Consider the following 9254-nt stretch of genomic DNA (forward strand, 5'->3'; position numbering starts at 1 on the left):
TGCGAAGTAAATTTCAGACCCTGGACAGCGGGCGTCGCAAGAGGGTTGTTGGGGTGTGATAGAAAATTCAACATTTGAAATGTTCTCTTTCAATTAAAAAACTCAAAATATGTTCTGTTCCGAAACCTGTTAGCTAGCAGAAAGTTTAATTACTTTTTTGTTGTTGCTTGATGGAAGTTTTTTTTTTCTCCGACTTTTTCACCATAGATTTTCCAACACCGTTCCCTTCTTTTCTAAAAAATGTAATAGTCTTAAAATGCACATTAGTCATTCCCTTACTTATCCAGCCTTACATAAATATATTTGTTATAACAGGTGCTATAAGAACTTGAGATATTACTTTTGTGATGTTGAAAGCAAACTTGTAAAGATTTGACTACATTTAGCTAAGTTTCCGTATGTTGATACATTTTCTGCATTCGTCGCAAAATGTGTGTTCCTACAAGAAATTTATTGAAATCCGCAATGGACAATGTGGGAAAATATTTTAAGTCGATAGTTTAAAATGCTCGTGAAATAACTCAGAATAATTCATGAAATGAAAATCTGAAGAAAAAATGAATTCATAATTAGCATTCTGATGTCATATGAATATAATATACTCGTTATTAAAATTTATGAAGTTTATTGATTGGATGAATTTAAATTGCATTGTAATACTTTTGTTATGACAATTACTCATTTTGAAAACGTTGGGATATTATTGTAAATATTGTCAGATTTTTAAAACTATCAAAATGTATGTACAAAACATGCTTGTAAAAATTGCTTGGTCCTATATGTATAGCTTGTAAAACGTTCAAAAATATTATAACATTGAGTTGCTGCCACCGTTGAATTACTTTATTGGATTGTACTGTCGAAGAGTTTGTTCAGAAAGTAACGCGTGTTGTATTCAAATTTATCATGGAAGAATTGTGAAAACAGACAAAATATAAGAGATGTTCTCGAATAATTTGGTTGTATTTGCGTCTTATGTCTGGTGTGTGTGCAGTTTAAAGTCATTTGCATATTCTCGCCTACCAAATATTAGTATCAATTCTCAAACACTCACTGATCAGTTAAATACTACATGAACCCATCAATAGATGATAATGATGTTAATAATAACAACAACAACAATTATACTAAATGATAACAATAATACTAATAACAATACTAGTCATAATAATATTCATATTATTATTATTATTATTATTATTATTATTATTATTATTATCATTATCATTAAAATGATAATAGAAGAAGAAGTAGTACAGTTGATTCCGTAATTTACGAATTCTCTCTTGAACCCTCTAAGATGCCATGACATTCCCTTTACAAATTTGAATATTATATTTCTGATTCGAATTTTCAAATTGAATATGCCTCGCAACTCAAATCGATTTTGAAATAAATACATGAGGCTAAATGTAAGTATAACTTTGGAGAGACGCTTCGCCCCTCCCCCTTTCTCTCTCTCTCTTTCTCTTCAACTCTCCCTCTCTCTGTCACATTTCCTTTCTTTGGTTTAATAAAATCACATTAATATGAAACACGCCATGTATCGATTTTGAATATGATCCAACTGAACTGATCATTAACTTGTCAGAAAGAAACTGCCCAATTTCAAATGAAAATGATGCAAAAATTACCATATTATTTAATTTTCACCTCCTTTATCGCTTCAGTTAATGCAGAGATCCAATGTAAGAATTCAAAACGGGGTTATTTATGTGCTATTTTTTTTATAGTTTGATTATTATTTGATAAAAAGAAAAAAATCATTTATAATTTGACTCTTTAAAACTGTTTTAGAGGTAGCCTATATACAGGGGCGACAGAGCGTCTTTCAAAGTGGAGGGAGGGGGGGGGGGCACCACAAAAGGGCGATTAAAAATGGGCAAACTAAGTCGCGAAAATATCAATTTTGTAGACATTTGTAGGACTTCATTGTGATTGGATTATCAGGGATGAGTTTATTGTTTGTTTCTCTATTTACATGTTCCAAGATATACTGCTTAAGCATCATTCTTTGCAGTTTGGAGTGATGGTCTGAATATTAATTTCATGTGCGAGCAATCGAGCAAAACAGTTAAGATTTGTGAGGTCGCAGTGCGAAAATTGCATCTTATCAAGAGGACAAAATATTCCTTATCATGAAAGACTAAAAAAACATCTTTAATAAGAAACAACATTTTTATTAACTTCAAATGCTAGCGAGCGTGAAAAAGCTGCTCAAAGTCGCTTTAAATTAGTAGCACATATTACGGTGACAGGAAAAGGGGCACACATCCAGTTAAAAGTTAAAATGACACTTATTAGAAAAGAAAAGAAGCTCGTATAAAGTAATAATCGGAATGATCACAGGCGAAAATGGGGCGCTACTCGCATCTGATAAGGGGCACTCACCAGAAAAGGCAGTTATCAGAACGGAAAGGGGGCACTTATCAAAATGAAATTGCACTAACTAGAAAGAACAGGGGCACGTGTCAAAATAAAACGGGCACTCACCGGAGATGAAAAGAGGCACTTATAAGAGGTGAAGGGGCACATATCGTAGGCGGTAAGGGGCATTTATAAGAGTGTGGAACGGGCACCTATTAGAAATAAAAAAGGGGCACTTATCTGAAGTAAAAGGGGGCACTGGTACTTGAAAAAGTGGGGGTGGGCACTGTGCCCCCCACCCACGGCTTCGCCGCCTCTGCCTTTATATACTTCACGAAACAATATGATGACATTAACAAACGCCAAACACTAATTTCATTCGGCAGAAACCTTACAATAGTTTTCCAAAGACTTTTTGAATTGGATCGATAGAACGCTTAGCATTTCATTATCATTTTAATCATAATAATGTCGTTCTAGAGCCATAAAACATGCAGCTTCATACAATTTCATTCATTTTGTTAATGGAGAATATTGATGAGGAGCACGACATCAAAATAAGACCGTAACCCATATTAAAATTAATAATGCAAACCCGTATCCTCTGCTTATTCGTGTTCGAATTTCTCGGTCTAATCATAGGTCCATGGCACTAATTACAAAGGATAGGGGTACATGTCAAAATAAAAAGGGGCACTTATCAGAGACGAGAAGAAACACTTATAAGAGGTGAATGGGGCACTTATCGTAGGGGGTAAGGGGCACTTATAAGAATGTGGAACAGCCACCGATTAGAAATAAAAAGGGCACTAATCTGGAGTAAAAAAAGGGGCACCTTTCCTTTGTAGAAAGGAGCACTTAAGAGGTACTTGAAAAAATGGGGGGGGGGGCACTGTGCCCTACCCTTCCCCCCCCCCCCGGGTTCGCCGTCTCTGCCTTTATATACTTCACGAAACAATATGATGATATTACCAAACGCCAAACACTAATTTCATTCGGCAAACACGATACAATAGTTTTCCAAAGACTTTTTGAATTGGATTAATACAACGCTTTGGATTTCATTACCATTTTAATCATGGTAATGTCGTTCTAGAGCCATAAAAGATGCAGCTTCGCACAATCCTATTAATTTTGGTAATGGAGAAAATTAATGAGGAGCACGACATCAAAATAAAACCGTAACACATATTAAAATTAATAATGCCAATCAGTATCCTTTGCTTATTCGTGTTCTAATTGCTCGGTCTAATCATATAGGTCCATGGTCCGATGACCTCAATTCTGTTTTTACAATTTAAAGGTAAAGTTGAGTTCTGGGCATATAAGTGTATCCGTGAAAAAAACCTTTCGAGAAGCTTTTATGGAATGATTGCGTAGATAATTAAAATGATTGTGTATCGTGGGGTTGAAGAATCGTCAAAATGGTGACAGATTTACTCAACATTTCTATCATTTACAAACATAATGAAAGCAATGGACAAGTACTGCTAATGACTACTAGTGGACTCAGGGGCGTACGCAGGGGGGGGGGGGGTTTGGGGGTTCAACCCCCCCCCCCCCCTTTGGTATTTTTATGTATGTAAACCCCCCCTAAAAAAACCTAAAACCCCCCCCCCCCCCAACGACCAAAAATGTCAAATTATGAAATTTCGAGACCAAAAAAAAAAAAAAAATGTGTCCGCTTACCCCCCCCCCCCCCCCCCCCCCACTGAGCGACTTTTCGGCCGGCGCGATTTTCAAATTTTCGGGAGCAAAATATTTTGAAACCCCCCCCCCCCCCCCCTTGAAAAAATCCTGCGTACGCCCCTGAGTGGACTACACATTCATGTGGCAATTAAATTGACCCAAAGTTCATGAGGGCATTACTAAAGTACACTGTAGTCCTATTATGTGAATTTACTAGGGTGATATTCTTCCACGTTTCAATAGAATCCAAACCAATCTTGGATTTTGTAGAGCACCAATATCTAGTGCCTAATCAAATGACTCAAAATGTCTTTCATGATTCATCTAGGAAAGACTGGAAAAGTGGCTAATTGTAAGCAATTTGGAATAGGTATGTCTTTAACTGGGCCTTGCAAGTGGATAGCAGACCACAAAGGATGAAGGTACTGAGGAAGACTGTTCCACAACCTAGCGGCTCTGAAGCAGTGAACAAAGAGAATGCTAAACCTTTCTTTATCCAAAACGCGACTTCTTCTTTAACCGCCCTGGATTGGGAATAGTGTTTTTCTCCGTATCCAGGCATGACATGGATGCATTTTTAATGATGTTTTTTCCTTCATATTTGGCAAATGTCGAAGTATCACAATTAGTACATATTTGACGTTTGAATTTTGATATATATTATGACGCATATCGAGAGTATCTGATCAGATCTTGTATCGTTTGGGATCGACGGCTTTTCGACAAATTTCGTTCCTCTGATTAGGGTGTCATTTCGATAAGTGTGACGTCGTGTGATCCAAGAATGCTGGTCTTTCTAATTATTCTGCTTGGTTCTTCAACCATTCAACGCACAGGTAATTAATATTGTTACACTTAAATGCACTATTTATCGTTTTGATATGGTTGTCTTAGGTTGTAGGAATATACCTACCTAAAAGTAATTTAAAAAAAATCAGAAGTTAAATAAAACTGTATCCTAGGGTAAATTTGGATTAAATAAGATGATTTTAATCATTCTTTTTTTCGATAAGAATAACTGTAAAATCGTTAAAAATATAGGCCTATCAATCAAAGTGATGACGAACTTAACGAGATTTTTACCATCCATAAATTATGATGTTGCTGCCCACAAGTTTTGAAACGGATTTTGGAACATGTATATTCAAAGTTGGATTGTACCTTTTATCTTATTACTAGTATTATTATTATTATTATTATTATTAGTAGTAGTAGTAGTAGTAGTAGTAGTAGTAGTAGTAATAGTAGTAGTAGTAGTAGTAGTAGTAGTAGTAGTAGTAGTAGTAGTAGTAGTAGTAGTAGTAGTAGTATTAGTAGTGGTAGTATCATCATCATCATCATCATTATCGTTATTATTATTATCATCGTCGTCATCATTATCATCACTAATATCATCATCATTGTTGTTGTTGTTGCTGTTGCTGTTGTCATTGTGTTGTTTATTCATACAAAAAGTCTTTTCCCCCCTAATTTTCTTCCTAAAGATGCAGTATGTCCCAGTGGATGGGATAGCATTGGTCAAGGATGCTACAAGTTATTGGGCGAATGGATAACACATTCCGAAGCGGTTTCACGATGTAACTCGATTGGTGGGACACTCTTCGTTCCCAATAGCAACGATGAGCTTTATGCTGTCACCAGTACATACCTAGACGATTACTATTGGGTTGGATGTACGTATGAACCTATGGAGGGTACCTTCCCATGTGAAGACGGGACACAGTTAGATGTCAATATTAGTAAGTATAACGCCAACGTGTTATGTTCATTTCAAGACTTAAGAAAGCAAACCAAATCGCAGCTGTTGTATCTGATCTGAACGATGAGACGCCAACAAAATGTTGGTTTATTAATAAGCCTAGAATGTCAGAAAATAAGATGGGGTGAATTTTTTTACGCCATCGTTTTTTCCCAGGAAAAAACAAAAATCTGAAATATTGACAGGCCTCTCCAAGTCCTCTCAATAAGCGTCAAGGGGTAGTAGCGCATGGAAAGAAAAAAAATACGAAATCCACGGGCCAGCCCAACTCTTTACAAAATACAAAAATTGCTCAACATGTGAGTAATGATGTGTCCAACTAACTTTTGGGCAATATCATACCCAATTTTTATTTTAAAAAATGCAAATCACAGTTGTCTCTCACTAAATAAAATGAGCAAAAGTCTAAAATATAACTGCACAAGTGATGGTCACACATATAATTACCGTCATATCATTTTTTTTCATGGACCTACTACACTATGATTTGTTTAATACAGGGGTAAGCCCTCCTCCGAAAGGGGGGATGGAATACTCCTACTTTTGTTCTTTATTTCTATTTCAACTGGGGCGTATGCATAGTTATCACTTCTTGGAGTGGGTTAAGGACAGTTCGGTGCAAAAATGTCAAAGGCTATTACCTCTGAAAGCTAAAACGTTTCACTTCTCCCTCGTATTTTGTTTTGATGACACACTTTCTTACAGGTTGGTGGGCAAGCAGCACCTCTCCCGCCAGTAGCACCTACAACTGCGTCGACTATTACTCCTTCTCCTCCTCCTCCTCCTACACTGGTTTGCATCATATTACATGTACTAAGCTAGGTAACGCCCTTTGCGAAGGTAATGTCATGTTTCATTTAATATTTTTCTCTTTGTTTTTCAATTCATCATTTTTGTTTGGATTAGATAATAAGAATAAGAATGAAACTAAGAATGAGAATGAGAATTGGAATGAGAATGAGAATGAGAATGAGAATTAGAATGAGAATGAGAATGAGAATGAGAATGAGAATGAGAATGAGAATTGGAATGAAAATGAGAATGAGAATGAAACTAAGAATGAGAATGAGAATTGGAATGAGAATGAGAATGAGAATGAGAATGAGATTGAGAATGAGAATGAGAATGAGAATGAGAATGAGAATGAGAATGAGAATGAGAATGAGAATGAGAATAAGAATGAGAATGAGAATGAGAATTGGAATGAGAATGAGAATGAGAATGAGAATGAGAATGAGAATGAGAATGAGAATGAGAATGAGAATGAGAATGAGAATGAGAATGAGAATGAGAATGAGAATGAGAATGAGAATGAGAATGAGAATGAGAATGAGAATGAGAATGAGAATGAGAATGAGAATGAGAATGAGAATGAGAATGAGAATGAGAATGAGAATGAGAATGAGAATGAGAATGAGAATGAGAATGAGAATGAGAAAGAGAACGAGAATGAGAACGAGACATATACATTGTGTATGTCCTATCTGTGAAATTCAAACATTAACAGTGTCCTAGTTTTCAAATTATGCAAGGAAACCCGTTTACCTTCTAGACTTCACTGTCAGACACTATATTGAGTGACTGACTGACATCTTTTTTCTTTGGTAATACCATATATAAAATGAGCTGTAACAGGTACATGAGCATTATTTTGTCTACATCAATAACCCACTACTTGTAATGGCCAAAATAAAACTGATTGAATCTTTGTGCAGCACGATACGTACGACCATTCGGTACAAGGGTCTGAAAATTATACTATTACTTAGGTGATTTAGGTGATTTTAAAGCCCTTCGTTTTGAGGGAAGTTGTCTTTCAAATGCCGTTGGAATTTAACCTTTTCATTGTTTTGGCCTGCAAATCGGACAAAGTACCTTTAAGGCCTCCCAATAATCAAAAGGTTTAATCATTAGTCATTACTTTAAGTACTTATATTGTTTTGAATTTATGGTTAGGGTTAGGGTTAATATACAAGTTTTTATGATGTCCGGTTAATGTACCATGTAGGGTTATATATATATTATGTCTGGTTAATGTACCATGTTGGTATATATATATATATATATATATTATATGTATGTATGTAGGCCTGTGTATGTATGTATGTATGTATGTAGGCCTATGTACGTATGTATGTATGTATGTAGGCCTATGTACGTATGTATGTATGTATGTAGGCCTATGTATGTATGTATGTAGGCCTATGTATGTATGTATGTAGGCCTATGTATGTATACAGTTAACAACTAAATTATTCATACCCTTACCAAGTTTTGTCATTTTTTAAGTATGTGAAAAAAATTCATTTATCCTGATTTATCTTTCTTGAGAATTACAGCTTACATCTAAAAGTATTTCAACAAAGGCCTTACTTCAACCAGTCCACCTTCCATTCTTGAGTTACAAATTCATTATTTTTAAATGATCAAATTTACAAGCGGTATGAATAATTTAGCTGTTAACTGTAGTTATACATGTATTTATATCTGTTATGGCCGTTTATTTCTCTATTTTCACTTCACAATCAAGTTAAACCGAAGAAGACCCCCGTCAAATCTTCAGGCTTCTTCTCCGTTGCTAATGACGACGGGGGACGCCCTCTCATTGGCCACTGTCTAACTGATCACGTGATGAAGACAGTGCCAGCGAGAACCAAGCTGCGTTGCGCCGCAGAATGCATTCACGAAGTTGGTTGCAAGTCCATCAATTACAAAGACGGAGTATGCGAGCTGAATGAAGAAACACGAGCGAGCGTTCTTTCTAGCTACTTCTCCCAAAATGATGGATGCAGTTACTATGAGCTTATCTAAAAAGAAATAGAGAGCTAGCACTGTGTGACGAAGTCGAAGTTCGAATCTCTTTTTTGTTTTGTTTTGTTTTTATAATATCATTTTAAACTTACATAGAGTAAACAATATTATATCAGAGAAATTAAGCTGAACAATATAAGCATACTTTCATTTATTATGATACTATATTGAAGTTGTATATGAGACATTTAAATGTTATTTACCTATCAAAAATGTATTCATTCACTCATCCTATTGACATGAGCAAATTGTACTTGTTAATATTGCATCCTCATAATTACCCGTTTCAGTCAAAATATATTCTTTAATGTTCACGTGATGGACTTTAAATTATGTTAGAGGATTTAAATTTGTGTATCCTCTTTTATATTCATTGTTTAAAGAGATTATGATACTTCATAGAAAACGTTGATTAATGATTTTACTTGTAATATCCTTATTGTCTAAATATGATTAATTATTCAAATAAGTTGATTTAATTCTCGTAATTTTGGAATATCATAAATCACAAGGTGAAATTGATGATTATACTGATTTCTCCAACCTTTTAAGTACAACTCTTCTTTACTATTAACAATTTCTTTTTGGATATACAATTCAATACATTATGGTTTGGTATTGATATTGT

This window comes from Strongylocentrotus purpuratus, unplaced genomic scaffold (assembly GCF_000002235.5).
Source record: "Strongylocentrotus purpuratus isolate Spur 01 unplaced genomic scaffold, Spur_5.0 spur5_scaffold_11, whole genome shotgun sequence".
NCBI lineage: Eukaryota > Metazoa > Echinodermata > Echinoidea > Camarodonta > Strongylocentrotidae > Strongylocentrotus > Strongylocentrotus purpuratus.